We start from the raw sequence: 15,991 nt of genomic DNA, 5'->3' as shown, positions 1-15,991 counted from the left end.
TGACAAAGGGAAACAGAAGAAGTATATCTCACTCAGGATGGCCTGTGAAAACGTCCCAGGGGAAGGTGACCCTTGAGACAAATCTAAAATAAGAAATAAACTTGAAGTGAAGAAGGAGGAAAGTTATTTTAAGTGGGGGTTGGGGGGAGCTTTTAAAAAATGTTTAATGCATTTCTTGCTGTTAAGGAACATTTCTTTGCTATGAGTGATGAAACTATGTACAGCAATGTCTAGTCTTTGGTGGGCTGCCGTTTTTCGATTTTTGAAGTCTTGTGGAATTTGTTTTATAGAATCTTGTAACAAATGACTCTTATAGAGATAAGTGAATGTCCCAGGAATTCCATGCGCAGAAAAAAAAAAATATATCTATCTATCTATCTATCTACCTATCTATCTATCTATCTATCTATCTATCTCAGGACCGAACGTGTGAGTCCTCTGCAATCAAGACTTTCAGGACACTTACATGTCCTCCTCGTTAGTATAGTGGTGAGTATCCCCGCCTGTCACGCGGGAGACCGGGGTTCGATTCCCCGACGGGGAGAGAGCGGGTACACTTTTTGCCTCCGCCTTTTTCAGGGCAACTAACTTCCCCAGGGGCGGTTCCCCAGAAACCAGGTCCTCCTGCTCTGATTCCATTGTTTATTTTAAGGCAGATTCCCGCATGCTGGGGGATCCTCCGGGACTCAAACTGCGCCCCAGAAAATCTGCAGGATGTTGCGCGGGGAACTGCGATGTGCCGGCGGTCCCGACGCGTGGGGGGCGTCCTTCCGCGCGGCCAGCTGTCCGGGGCCGTCGCCGGGCGGGGCGGAACTGCCCCCTGCCGGGACAGGGAAAGCACAGGAGAATGCGGGCGGGGCGTGCTGGGGAGCACCCAGGGCGCTGCACGGGGCGCGGCTGGCAGGGCGGGGCTCGGGGACAAGCCCGGAGCAGGCCAAGGGGCGGGAGCGACAGGAAACCTCTGGGGGTGGGGGTGGGGGTCCCGCACCTGTCCCGTTACAGGTGTGTCAGGCGTGGGACTTGAACTCCTGGCAGAGACTCTCCTGCTCCATGATTTCTTCGTCCTTGGGGTCAAAGCTCTAGGCAGCACTCGTTCAAAATCGCTTTCAGGAAAGATGGATTTAAAAAAAAAGTCTCCACGAAGACATTCAGAGTTGCCTGCGGTGGAGCTGCCAAGAAAATGAAACGGCTCAAAATGATTTTAAGAAAGAGGAGCGGAAACCCTAAGTACCTCCAATTAAGGGCATCTGTGTTTGACATTGGACACTGGACATCGCTTCCATAGTGGGTGACGTCTTAGGGGGCTGTGCCCCCCAGTCCTCTCCCTTCACTTGTACGTTTAGGATAACAAGGTCGACCTCATGACTCTTGGGGAGATATTAATAAACGAGTCAATGGGAAACTGGTCAGCAGTCTATAGGACAATAATACTTGAAATTATCTTTTTCTTGGGCAAAATTGGCTTGAATTTCTGTGGACAAATGCCATTTGCATTGCTATCAATTATCTACAAGTCAGCTTTTACCATTTGTATGGTTTAATAAATAGAAATTCAGTTAAAGGTGCACACTTTGAACCAATTTCCCAATGCCTATTAGACAATGTCCCGCACTTTGCGGAAAGGACACCCAGCACTTTTCTGTGGTCCATCTGCAAGACTCACGCTTTTTTCTGACACAGGTGAACATTTACAGAAGTTGTGATATAGGTTTCAAACTGAGTAAATATGGAAGCATTAGCAGAGATAGGTGTGGTAAGCCAGTATCTTTCACACTTTAAGTGTTTCAGGATTACTTGGGTGTTTTGTCAAATTCACATTCTTCTCCAGCAGAGAGATGGTGGTGGTACAGGAACCAACCACCCTTGGGAAAACTCTCAATGTACGTCAGAATGCTGCTGTAATTAGAGTCACCTAGAAGCCTCTAAAATACCTGACGGAGGGTGGCATCCCATGCCAAGTAAATTAGGAGGTCTGGAGGTGGAACCAGCCTCCAACAGGTGTTGAAAATTCCCAGGTGATCTCCATCATGAGATCATGTCCTTGGTTATTCTGATTATGTTACTAACATATTCAGATGTTTATTGTATTTAATATAAAATCTAAACTATTTGTAAAGCACATTGACACCCCGCCCCCAGTGATCTAGCCTGGATCATCATTTACCTACCTACTCATCATATAACAACAAAAGTAACTTCGTGTTTCTCCTCCAAATCGTATAGTCACCACAGAATGCCAAAGGGCACGGTGGGGATGGCGTGTTTTATTTCCGTTCTGCTTTGCCTTTAGAGACTTTAGGTGGTACATGAGGGGTAACAGAGAGGGAAGCAAAGAAGAGAGAAGAGGGGAAGGGAGAGGGGCTGGGGAGAGGTAGAGAAAAGGAAGGAGGGGAGAATGAGCAGAGGGAACACCTACTGAGAAGTGAGAAGTGGGTTCTGAGGGCAATGGTCTTTTCCAGCTGAGGAAGCCCTCTGAAGCAGGTGCCACCTCCCTTTTTTTCTGACTCTAGAGAGCCTGTGGAATCCCAATTATGAAAGTGCACGGAAAACTCTGAAGGGGGCAATGAACTCATATGCCCTGCCTTGTAATTTTGACCTTTAGCTCTCTTTCCCTGTCTTTTATTTTCCTGAATAATTAAGTGAACTCCAGTCACTGGACTCATCTCTTGTCAAGTTCATAAGGGAACCTCATGTCCTGTTCTTCGTGCCCCATAAGAATAATGATGTCCCAGGGCCCCTCTGCTCTGCCCACCTACCCGCTTTCTGCAATCACTGATGGACTCCAGTGAAAACACTTCTATACAGAACCTGCTCATTTGAGCTCAACCTTTCTCCTTCATTTCCCATGCAATTGTGTGCGTAAACCCACTGTTCAGCAAATGTACAATGTGGAGGTTAAATGATCTGCTCAGTGAGAAAGGGCTCTGGCTCCAGAAGGAGACCCTAGGTAATTGATCCACACTTTTGGGAGATGTGGAGGCTGTAGATTCCTTCAGCTTGTCTGGGAGATCTCATTTTACCAACTGAATTAAGACTCAAGAGCAGGCCAGAGTTCGATCTAGACAACAGCAGACTTTTGATCTTTTTTTTTTTTAATTACTATTATTATTTTTTAAAGATTTTATTTATTTATTTATTTGACACAGAAAGAGATCACAAGTAGGCAGAGAGGCAGGCAGAGAGAAAGGGGGAAGCAGGCTCCCTGTGGAGCAGAGAGCCCCATGCAGGGTCTTAGGACCTCGAGATCATGACCTGAGCCAAAGGCAGAGGCCTAACCCACTGAGCCACCCAGGCACCCCGACTTTTGATCTTTTAATATCTGTTTCTGTTGAGGAGCTATTTGACATGTCTATGGCAGGCACATCTACAGAGGCTTCTGCTTCCCTGTCTGCTGGAGGATTTCTGTGGTCTGGTTTAAGGCAGTGGGGGGGGATACCCCCACAACTTTATAGGCATGGTGTTCTCCTGTGGATATATGACATAGTGGAGATGAAACAATGATGAAGCAAATGTAATCTTGTTTTGCAAGTACCCACCGTGAAAACCTCGACCTTTTTGTCCAAAACCCAGTTAAAATCTTACAAAAATCTATAGTAATGGACAGAGAACAAACACAAAGAACCTTGTTACCAAAGAAGCTTTTACAAAATATTTAAATCCCAGACAAAGTAGCTTTTTTTTTTTTTTAAGATTTTATTTTTAGGTCATCTCTACACCCAAAAGGGGATTCGAATTCATAACCCCCAGATCCAGAATCTAGTGCTCTACTGACAGAGCCAGCCAAGCATCCCAAGGAGGGGAGCTTTTTAATGAAAACACAAAGTGGATGGCTAACACAATCTCAGAATGTGTTTGGATTTTAGTTGATCAACTATGTTTGGCAAAGTGGGTAAGACTTGTGTAACACCAACTGGTGAAAGAGCTGGGGAGCCCCAGATATCACTGCCTTCAGTTTTTATTCTGGTAGGATCTAATCAAATCGCACCCCACCTTCCAGGGAGTCACCCCCACAATATGCGAGGGAATTTTAAAAAGGGCAGAATTCATAGTAATTCGGTGATGAGTTTTTTCGTTACCTTTCTTCCTATCACCCACGATTCCAAATTCCCTTGCAAAGTGTAGGACTGGTTTAGTTCATTCTTGGAGGGAATAATTAAATGAAGCCAGACTAGGCCTGAAAATCTGTAAAGAATGAGTTCTTCTGGGCCACAAGTATGGTCTTCTGCGTGTGGCTGAAATAAAAAGTACACCTAACGCCTGAACAGGGACTTGAACCCTGGACCCTCAGATTAAAAGTCTGATGCTCTACCGACTGAGCTACCCAGGCTCTGTCAAGAGTTGTTAATTTATCTCATAAATAACTAAATTCCATAAACACTCTGGGTTACCAGAGAGAGCTGGAGTGAACCAAGGTTTCAGGAACTTCAAGGATCCTCCAAAAGTGTGGCTCAGTTACCGGGGTCATCGAACCCTCGAGCAGATCGAGTAACGGCCACACTGTACATGCTTTCAACAGCCGGGTCAGGCGCACAGCTGCGGGGAGAATGAAGATCCCTTCTAGAGTCAGTCGTTGCCGAAGGGGATTCGCGGGTTTGGGCAGAAAGACCCTCGGAGACACTGTTTACTCCCCAGATGGTGGAAGAGCCGCGGCGCAGACTCCCTCACCAGCCCGTGGGGGAAACCGGGACGAGGCGACCCCTCTTAGGAACGGTTGTGGTAATGGAGGAGCAACTTCAAGAGAATGAAAGAGAAGATGGAGACAGAAGAGGAAGGTTATACTTGACACCGGTCGGGGAATTATGTCCGGTGTTCCCTTCGGGGTTTTCCCGGTGGTTTCAGAAATGGGACGTCTGGGTTCTTTAGGGCTACGGTGGGAGGGGGCAGTGCATGGCCGCCTCTGGCTTTCTCATCGTGAGCCCCAGCTCGTTCCAAGACAAGAAAGGCCGGCAGTTGAGGAACTAGGGCTCGTGGTTCATTATTTACCGGTTCTTGAAACGTTTTCTGAGCGCCTGTAGACAGAAACCCTGAAGTCAAAAATCCCACCCCGAATACGGCTCCAGCGCCTATTTCCTTGGGGAGCTGTTACACCCTCCCCTGCCCCTGCACACACTAACCCGGGACTACTTTCTCCGGGGCCAGTCATTCTCTCCGGGTCTTTTTTGGTTTTTCTATTCATGAAGACAAATGCAATTCTGACCAAATGCGAAGAAAATAATGCATGGACTTAATGCGGTACCCACGATGCCAACTACCACGAAATAATGTGCAGGAGTTATTTTAGTACGTAAATTATACACAGAATTCAGGAATGACAAACCTATATCCCGGAGGGAAACATTTAGTCACTTTGACTTAACCTAAAAATATAAACCAGCCTTCCAGCTTCCTCTTCTTGGACGGACGGTTCGAAAACTTTGGACGGGTTGGAAAAGGGGGAGTGTAAGCCCCTCTCCCCCACCCCCTCCCGGGCTGTGAGCCCTTCGAACCTCACCGCCCGGCTCTGCGCGCCTCCCCCTGTGCCACCTTGTGCCTCCGGCTTCCTGCAAACCCGCCCTTTCTCCCCCGCGCGAGGCAGCGCTCCGGGCGCGCAGTCGGCCGCAGATGCTCCCGGCCGCGCCAGGCGCTCCCCGGAGGCGGATCACAGTCCCGGTGCTCAGCGCTTTGTGCGCAGGAGTGTCAGGATGGCCGAGTGGTCTAAGGCGCCAGACTCAAGCGTCCGCTTCGAGCTTCTGGTCTCCAGGTGGAGGCGTGGTTTCGAATCCCACTTCAGACAGGCTGGTGATTTTATTCTTGCCCTGTTCAATTCTGCAAGTTTTTAGAATTAAATCACTTCCTTTTTAGGCAGCGGTATCAAAGCTTATCCTTCCTCTCTATTACTACCCGCACTTCACCCTTCTCAAGCCGGTGGTGTTCGGAGGTGTTTCTCCTTCGCCTGCCCTTCCTTCCTCCCTGCTTTCTTTTTCTTTCTTTCCTTTTTCCTTTTGACATTTATGATGTTTATAAATATCTATATGGATAGTAATAGGTCAGTATTAAAGTGTAGGTCTTAAAATATAGGTGAGGGGAGGGTTCTAAGTTCCCGTTTCCAGTTTCAACTGTTCTGTGAGAGCAAGTGGCAGGTGGTTTGAGCGTTCTTGGGCCCTTCTCCTGCGGGTCCCTCCCTCTCCCTTGCCCTCGCCTGAACTTTTGTTCTTTTCCTATCGACCTTCCGCTTCCCCTCCTTGCACACCTTTTCCCCATCGCATCACTCTGCCACCCTGAGGGCGTGGGCTGCGGAGTGAAGAGTTTGGATGCCTCTATTCAGTACCACGAGATCGTCGAGAGGCCTATGAGAGGCAGAAGGGTTAGAACAGTGGTTCGCAACCCTGAGCGGTTTTGCACCCCGTCCCACCCTCCGAGGACTCTTGGCAATGTCTGCAGATACTTATGATTCCGTATTTGTGTTTATTTAAATACATACATATAGGGATAGAGTAAGATGCATTTTAAAAACAATGTACACATGATGCTTTAAAACTCTGAGATAGTTACTTTTAATTGATTTGTTTATACGAAAAGAACATGCGAATCCTGGTATGAAAATATGTGCTAAACAGCAAAATTAGAATTTTTTTCTGCAAAATTACCGAGTTATTTGTGCCATGTTAACCAAAGTTCTTTTATAATTGTCAAGACATTCTGTTACCTCTTTGTAGTGTTGGTATATTTTAAATAATTTTGAGAAAACTTACTTATTTTTAAGTTTCTAATGATCACTGTTATTATTGCTGTGGTTTTTGCATGCCTCGGTTTGACAAAATTATGACTTGTGTTCATATTTTGTCTTTCAAGAAGATTCATCTTGAGCTGATTTTCCCAAGCATAGGCCTTAAACCGGAATAGTAACAACCGTGAAAATATCTTTTATGCCTGAATTCTTTAGATTTTCTAGAATGGCCTCCAAATAACACAAAGATTTGTTCTTCCACTTTATAAAAATCATGAATAATAGAATACTTAGGTTTGCTTTATCATTTTTCACACTTTAACTCAGAAATATTGTAAGAATTATTTTATTTATCGAGTTTAGACTTAATAAACGATAAAATTCAAGAGAACAATCTTCCTGGGTTAATTATGTATAAATGTATTAGTTTGCCAAGGTTGCTTTAACAAAACAAACTGGGTGGCTTAAAAACAGAAATTTATTTCACAGTTCTGCAGGCTTCCGATATCAAGGTATTGGCAGGGTTCTGTTCCAGACTTCCCTCCTCGGCCATCTTCATATTCACGTACTTATTTCTATCTCTTTATATCATCTTCCCTCTATGCATATATGCCTCTGTGTCCAAATTTCCCCTTTTCAAACAGACATGAGTTGTATTAGATAGGGGTCATCCTAATGATCTGATCTTAACCTAATTAACTACACCTGCAATGACCTTATTTCCAAATATGGTCACATTCTGAGGTACAGGGGATTAGGACTTCAACATATGAAGTTGGGGGATGGAGCACAATTCAATTCATAACAACAAAGTAAAATATATTAATAAAATACATTTCAATGATCTTTTATTTCTCAGCTAATAGAAAACATATTCATGTTCAAGCACAAAGATAGGTATAAAAATTGCCTATAAAGTGATGGTGAATCAGGGACAACGATAGTAAACTTTATGATGTAAAACAGAGGTCCTGGAGATTTGCCAACATCCTCGGTGTTGATGATATGTTTCTATTCACAGGATAATCTTTATCTCCACTCCACAAGTGATTTGTTATACTACAAGAAGGGGTCCCTCTATCTTCTATTCTGCTAGCACTGATTAACTCAGTATATTAGCTGGAGCTATAGTCTTACTACTATTCCATAGATGCGTTGACTACAACCTTAAATGAGGATAGGCAAGAAATTAGGCAAATTAGTCTTAGGCAAAGCCAAGGATGTTTTTGATGTTTATCTGACCTGCCTACACTGTGATCCTCTCAAAACTATGAAGACATGAGATTCAAGCCTCAAGACACCTTTCTCTCTCTCTCTCTCTTTCTATTTTTTTTTTAATTTATTTGTCAGAGAGAGAGAGAGCACAAGCAGAGAGAGCAGCAGGCTCCCTGCCAAGCAAGGAGCCCAATGTGGAACTCAATCCCAGGACCCTGGGATCATGACCTGAGCCAAAGACAGATGCTTAACCAACTGAGCCACCCAGGCGTCCCTTTCTCTCTCTTTTTTTAAGGTTTTATTTATTTATTTATTTATTTGACACAGAGAGAGCGAGCACAAGCAGAGAGAGCAGCAGAGGAAGAGGGAGAAGCAGGCTTTCTGCAGAGCAGGGAACCTGATATGGGGCTCAATACCAGCACCCTGGGATCAGGACCTGAGCCAAACGCAGACGCCCAACTGACTGAGCCCCCAGGCTCCCAAGATCCCTTTCTTTACACATTCTAAAATTAATTTATTCTATTGTACCAAAAACAGATATAAAAATGTTTATAAAATACTGTATATAAAAACATGTTTATGCATATTAAATGTGTATAAAATGCATATTAAAGCAATTTTCAGGAGCATTTTGTCAGAAAGCCGTAATTTTAGCCATAGCAAAAGTGTTGTTTGACTCATCTGTCCTACCTGGTGAGGTCTGAATTGCTTCTTTAGTGATGTGCACTCTATTTCCCAGAATCGCTACCAAAGAGCTTTGTAGGATATTAACCCCTATGCAAATTCCCCCTTGCCCACGTCATCTTTGTTCTTAAGGTAAGACAGACAGAATAGATGAAGATATCAAACATAAGTTTGCCCAACTTTCAGAAATTCCTACACTCCCTTAGCCTGAACAGTGAGATAAACTCCCCTTGGAGTCCATCGACTTCCTACCTACAAATCAATGACTAAATATCATGAATCTGAGAAAGTTGCTCCCACGCAGAATGGATGCTCTAAGGACGAGAGTAGGTAAGGTTTTGACTGGGATTCTGTAAATGCAGGGTATCACCCCTTTGCCTGGTCCAACTGAGGAGATGCTGACCGAGCTTCTTGGGAAGCCATCCTTTGCCCCTTTGTGGTTTCCCGCTACATTCTGCAAGGTGCTGCTCTTCTCCAAGAGAATCCTATTCTTTTTCATATTTTCTGCCAGAAGAGCGGACTATGTGTTGCTATCCTAGTGCGGAAGCCAGGCCATCCCACTGCATGGGAGTGGGCTCCCATGCACTTACCTCACCCTCTCCTGCAGGGAAGTATCACCAACCCCTTCTGGCCATCCTCACTTTTCCTCATAATTTCAGCTTTCAACAGTGTGCACGGAAGTGGTGTATAAAGTTAGGGCCCAGAACTGTGGCATTAATGGGACCAACTCTCCCAAAAGAAGCCAAGCCATTTTTTCTCTCTGTGTGACAGAGCAGGTTTCTTACGGCTGTGGCTCTGTGGCTGCGTATCTTTAGACCCCAGATGTGCAGGGCGCTTCCATTTCCGCCTTGTGAGGGCATTCTTGTGAGCACCAGCTTGCCCTGTCTAGCCACCGACCCATCTGCAACTGCTTAAAAGCTCTGAGCCAGAAGTCCGGAGTCCAGTAGCAGCTCTGTGTACATAATGGAGGGCTGAGGGTGACAGCTTCCAACCTGGAGAGTGAGAATCGACTTCTACCCCCACAGGTTTCCAAGGATAATTTAAGTCCCAATTCTCCCTGATATCTGGCGTTCTGATTCTCCTTCACCTGCTACCATCTAAAGAGTCAAGGCCCTCGTCCTACAGAGAAACCCCAAGCCTTCTTTTGCCGGTCTAACTGCTTGGCAAAGCCAAGAAGGTGGCCATGTTTGCTCCATGGTGGTTTGTGGAATGGAGTTTATCTACACACATTAACCTAGACTGGTCAAAATTGGATTTCATTCCAGTGAGGTCAGGGAAATTGGACTGAAAAGCAACTTGAGGAAAGAGTTTTTCCCATCCCCTGCATTATTTCCTCCACTCTTTCACACATGAACCCTGGAAGGACTCTCCCCATTTGTCAAGCGGAGAGCTGCCCATCAGGGGCCTTTCAGGGGAAGGCAGTTCTCAGCAAGTGCGCAGCGCTGAGCTGGGGACCTTCTGGACAGATCTTCTGTAGTAATTTGTAAGTACAAAGGGCCGATGTTCTTGCATTAAAAAGGTAATAGAGATGGTAAGGAAACACACAGAGAGAGACATGATGACAGAAAGGTGAATTTCCTCTCTCTGTGAAAGAAAGAAAGGAAGATGAATTTCCAGCTGTGCATCTAGGCAGTGGCTTTGGGTCTAGTTTCTGTCACAACTAAGAAGTTGTCTTATTTTGATATTAGCAGTTGAACATGAGCAAAGTAGCCTTTGGTACTCTTATCAAGTCTGAAAATAAAAAATGCTATCACTAAATCACAGGGCAATTATTTGAGACTGATAAGGTATCCATGCATAGAATGGCCTGTAAACCTTCAATTAAAAGCAGCAGATGCAATTAGGGAGCAGGCAGTCAAGGTTAACAGTTTACAGGAAAGAATTAACAACCTTGGAACCAGGAAGAGCTCAGAGTCAACGATTATACAAGAGATTCAAACTCGATGGGGCATCACTTTACAACTTAGACTGTGAGGCAGTATTAATGCCGCAGATAGGTTTTTGTGGCTACTCAGTTTTGTTGAAAAGGCTGGGTCCGTCCGAGATAGCAATCTGGCACCAATCAGCACAATCAAAATACAGGCATAACAGGTTCTCTAACCTCTGTGCCTCCCCGGGGTATGTCCAAATCCATAAAGGGATGTGTATGAGGGTGTTTGGGCAGAGTTACCTGTAGTGTCAGGAGCTAAGAGGGCCCCTTCTTGGAAGCAATAAAAAAGATAAGTTATGGTAGATGCGTTGGCAATGATCAGCATTTAAATGACATATAAATAAGATAAGATAATGACGGTTATGGAAAAAGTCAGAAGTAGAAAGCTATGTATACAAAGTATAATTTTTGTAATATAAAAAGGATGTGCACGAAATACTATGACATATTCTGTAAGAAAACATGTCATGTTTTAATATAACAAAAATGTAGACACTTAATACATTAAAATGGTTCCCTATGAAGAAAAATGATACAGGTAATAGAATATGTAGATAAAAAGTCAACAATCATTTGATTAAGAGTGTACTTAAACAGACCCATCAGATTTTTAGATCAGATAATCTAAAAATCTAACAAAAGTACTATGGAATGTTGAAAATAATCTGTGGTCCCTTATTTTTGTTAATGAAATTTCTACTTCCACCCATCAAGGATTAACAGCTAGGAGAGTTGTCCTCTGGCTATACAAAAATTAGAAAACCAGAAAAAAAGGGTATGAAATAACCATTAGAAAACAGAGTTTAGGAAACAGGCAGTGCAGGATTGTGATCCTGGAGGGAAGATAATCAGAAAAGGTGAGTCTGGGATTGCACCAGTCAGGAGAATTTCGAAGAAGAAAAAGATAGTTGTAAGTATCATACTAGGTGTCAAGCCTTACTAGAAAACTCACCTAAAGAAGAACATGCATTGGTGTAGGCATAAACAAAACATTCAAGGGCATAGAGAGTTCAGAAATCATGCACACGTGTGTAAATTTAGTATTAGACAAAAGTGGCATTGCAGCTATAGTGAGACATTGTAATTTCCTGAGAAATCTATGCAGGAATAAATAGGGGTCCCTTTGCCTGACCTGCTAGACATGGGATGTGCATGGTAGGAGGAGTAGGAGGAGTGTGTAGTGGGCGATATTCTACAGAAGGTTAGTCATTACACTAGCGGATCACAGGGAAGGGGTCCATCATTGCCAGATTGTGGTACCAGTCCAGGAGGAGAAAACCCACCATACCACGTGATAAAGTTTAAGAAGAAGGCTTTATTGAAACATTCATAAACCCATGCTCCACATGCAAAGGTCAAGCAATTCTCCCTTTAGGGAACGGTGCCAGATGCAGGCGCTGCTGGAAATACACTGGGTCTGTCGTCCTTCTGTTTCTTTCCCTCATGGCGAACGCATCTATACATACAGAATTTCTGAAAGGATACTTGAAACTAGGCACCAGCGGACAGAATTAAGGAAGTGGTGTTCTAGGATGGAAAGAAGTCTTATTTTTTGTCTCTTGTCTCCATCTCTACAGTTAAGTGGGAATAATCTTTACTGATCTCATCCACCATTCATTTAAAAACAAATTAAACTTTAGTTAAGTTTGCGGAGCAAACCTCTGCACCACCCGTGAGCGCTTGCGGGGCGGAGCGGGGAGGGTCTGAGCAGGCTTGGGCTGAGCAGCACGTGCGGGAAGACCCTGGGGGTTTCCAGTGGCCGCTGCAGGATTCTTGCAGGCACCGTGTGGAACGCCTGACTGCGGGCCTCCAGCCAAGACCAGGAAAATAGCGAGCTGGAAATTGTTTCTCATGACGAAGAAATAAGTACTAGTAATTATTTCCACACTTCACCTTCGCTGGGCGCGTCCACTTCTCTCCATTTGGTCATTGACCCCCCCACCCCCCCAAGACACCGGTGGAATTGTTTACGAAGTCGAAATACACCGAAGTGAGAAAGTTGACTGTGGGCAAAACGTCCACATCTTACAGGAGCCGAGAAATTGTTTGGGAGGGAATCCACTCGACACAAAATGCTTGCGACTCTGGCGGGACTCGAACCCGCAACCTTTGAATCTCTTTCTATCAGCGCTAGAAGTCCAATGCGCTATCCATTGCGCCACAGAGCCTGTGGGTTGCAGTGTTAGCGACGGAGACCTAAGGTCGTTGATTATTTATTTGGCTCTCACTGTAATACATTTCTGGAAACACTCTGCTGCAGTCACCGCGAAAGTTCAAGAAGCACAGAAACAAGGCAATGCAAGGGACACACAATACCCGACGCGGGGAGTTTCTGATCCTTCCAGCGACCATTGTCATTTGTCTCTGCAAGATAGGGAAGAGTTTGATCAAGGATCAAAAACCATATCTCATTGCATCCGGCCAGTGCACCGACACGCTGGGGGCCGTGGGCTTCGCGAAAATGGTATCTGGGAGAGTTCCCAGTAAGCGGCCTTGGAAGATGTTCCCAACACGTCGCCGGGTCCCCCTCCCTCCACTCCGGCTCTGTGCGGGGTTCTCCCTCGAGGAAGGGAGGCCCTTCCCGTTCCCACCCGTGTTGTTTTTGGAAAGGGGGCTTCCTTGTGTGCTTTGCTCAGAGCAAACGACGACTCTGCCACCCACGGATTTTTGGATGCGTCCAAGCATCTTTGGAAATACTCCAGGTTTCCCAGCTCGGGAATTTTCTTTGCGACCTCTCTTCCGTGGGACCGTGCGCTCCAGCCACCCGGCTCCTTCGGCGGCCATCGGTCGAGGTCCTGTGGACAGAGAGGGCCAGGTGGCAGGGGCGGTCACTGAGGAGGGACTCCCTAGGACGCAGAGTCCTGGATCTGCCCACGGCTTGCAAACCTGCAGTGCAGAAAGGACACGTGTTTACCGGAGCGAAGCCTGAGCTGGCTGAGAAGTTCTCGAAGCCCCAGAGCCCCGGGGCCAGAGGCGAGCGCGGCTTCGTCCTATTTCCTGGATGTCACGTCTACGCCCACGTATCCGCTTACCAGATGGAAGTCTTCCTCCCTCCCTCCCTCCTTTCTTTCCTTCCTTCCGACCAAGTATCTGAGATCCTCACAAAGCACAAGTCAGAGGGGCAGATCAGATCGCAATCCACAGAAATAACTAAGGATACTATAAACTACTTTACTGAGATAATTACGCCCACATATTGTTTTCGGAGGATTCGGAAAGCTTTCAAGGGAAAGGAAGTCGTTTGGGGCCCGACAGTGGTAAAACGTATTTCTCATTAGTTTATGTCTGCAATTTTAAAAAGTTCACTTGAAAGGGGTCCTTAGCAAAAAAATAAGATGCCTTAGACTATAGAGTAGTTAATTATTTCAAGCACTTGTTACTGTATCTGTAACAAACCCCCGAATTAGTGTCCTTGGAATGAAATCTTCCTCTGTTTCTTATTCCCTCTTATCTCACTATTATTAAAAACTCATCTGAGAACATGTTTTCCAATAAAGAATTTGATGCAGAGATGATACATAAACATTTTTATTCTACAGTCCTCGGGACCATTTCTCCATCGTGGGCTACTCTAACGATGCGGCCACATTCTCAAAATACTGTGTAGACTTTTCTAGTACAGAGCATGTGAATCCAAAGTTTGCTGTAGCATTTGTTTATCCACACTGCTGTGACTCTCTGTCCCCACATCTTCTAGACTGTGCTGTCCAACTAACTGGATTAACTGCTGTGGTTTCCTGAGAACCCAGATTTCTCAGACTATAGACTTGTGTGAAAACATAGTTTGCTTTTTTCCAACAATCCCCTCTCTTCCGGTTCCTGAGCCTCTAAGTTGTGCCTGTTGGCCCACCTCTGTGTCGCTGATAACACGTTTCACACTGAGGAGGGTCCTGGGTCTGGACCAGCACCACATCCTTAGTCATCCTCGTTCACAGGAAAGGATATTCTTTTTTGGTGGCTCAGAAAATTGGGTTGCTGTTTCCCGACTGCTATGACAACTGACTGAATGACGACGAACATCATTAAGAGTGAAGTTTGTCCCCCCCCCCACCCTTGGTATACACACACTTTATAGGCACCTCTGTTCTTGTAGACATTATCAGCAATCAGTGTCCATCCTCTCCAATCTGAGCTTCTCGAAGGGCTGATGCCATTGGTCATATGGATGCTACACCTTTATTTGCTACACCTTTATTCGAAGACCTTCCTGACAGCAGATCATGTATTAACTTTCCTAAATAATTGATTCTTCTCTCTAAATAAAATCTTTGATGAAACTAACTAAATGTCTCCTTGGCTTGCCCCTTAGCAACAAGTCAGCAGGGTTTGCAGGCAAACCCCAGAGAATTTCTAATCCTTTAACCACCCTACAGGCCCTTCCCACCAATGTTCACTCATTAGTGGTGGGGGGGTGGGGATGGAGGGGGAGACGGAGAGAAAGACTCTTAAGCAGGCTCCTTGCCGAGTGAGCTCCATGCGAGCTTGATCCCCCAATCCTGAGATCATGACCTCAAAACCCCGAGATCATGAGCCAAAATCAAGAGCTGGATGCTTAAGCGACTGAGCACAGCCCTCCCCTCCCCCCGCCGCCATTCTCGCTCCCCCAGAATGTTAACTCTTGATGAAAGGGCGGGGTAGGCAAGCCGCTGTCCACGTGGGCTAACGTGAGATACTAGTGGGTGTGACAGGTGGCTGGTGTGTGGAGCGTCTGCACACATTTAGTTTTGCAAGAAAGAATTTCATGGCTTTTCCAAGGGTTCTTGGATTCAAGAACGAACCCCTAGTAAATCCAGAGCCGAATGAGGATGGTGAGCTTCGAGCTTCCTTGACCTTAGTCCATTCTCCACGCACTGATCGGCGAGGACATGTGGGTTCAGCTCTAAGTCCAGGGAACCCCAGAAAGGCGGGCTGGAACCCAGCGGCGCCTCGGGCAGCCCCGGACTTGGAAAAGCTGGTGGGAGAGGAGCCGGCCTGAAGGGCGCTCACGCGCGTTACGTCCACAGGGGGATTCGCAGCTGGGACTCGTTAGTTGCAGTTCAACGGGGTTGCTCCGCCCCGACCTCGGGCTCCCCGCCCCGCGCCCCAAGGACATCCCAGAGAACGAATTTTCCAGAGCCGGACCTAGCGACCTTCTGTCTCTCACGTAGCGGAAAGGACAAGTAGAAACGGTTAAGTACCAGGCAAAGTTGAGCCGTTTTGTAAACAGGGTTGCTTCTGGGCTTAGCGAGCCCGCGCTTCGGAGCGGGAGGGCGGGTGCCGTGCCGAGCCGGCTTCCTCTGAAGGGCTGAAAACACAAGCCCCTCTGAGGGAACACAAGGAGAGCCGTCAAATGTTCAGTTTACAAGGGAAACGTTTCCTCAAGCCGTTGTCCGCAAAACTCTCTCGTTTGCGATTAAATGTCACCGCCTTCCTCGTGGGGACAGGAATCATATTTCCTTCTTCACATTCTCACAAGA

The 15,991-nt window shown here is 45.9% G+C and overlaps 3 non-coding genes across 3 annotated transcripts; 1 reads left to right on the top strand and 2 right to left on the bottom strand.

Moving 5' to 3' along the window:
* The first annotated feature begins 472 nt into the window (after positions 1 to 472).
* On the top strand, positions 473 to 544 carry TRNAD-GUC. The gene has a single exon. It is a non-coding gene; the product is annotated as a tRNA-Asp (tRNA).
* Positions 545 to 4,254: 3,710 nt separating this feature from the next.
* TRNAK-UUU lies at positions 4,255 to 4,327 on the bottom strand. The gene has a single exon. It is a non-coding gene; the product is annotated as a tRNA-Lys (tRNA).
* Positions 4,328 to 12,614: 8,287 nt separating this feature from the next.
* On the bottom strand, positions 12,615 to 12,703 carry TRNAR-UCU. Its single transcript is given in 2 exon segments — positions 12,615 to 12,650; positions 12,667 to 12,703. It is a non-coding gene; the product is annotated as a tRNA-Arg (tRNA).
* Between the last annotated feature and the right edge of the window lie 3,288 nt (positions 12,704 to 15,991).

The sequence above is a fragment of the Mustela erminea genome, chromosome 4 (assembly GCF_009829155.1).
Source record: "Mustela erminea isolate mMusErm1 chromosome 4, mMusErm1.Pri, whole genome shotgun sequence".
In the NCBI taxonomy this organism is placed as follows: domain Eukaryota; kingdom Metazoa; phylum Chordata; class Mammalia; order Carnivora; family Mustelidae; genus Mustela; species Mustela erminea.
This window is presented reverse-complemented; position numbering and strand designations above follow the sequence as displayed.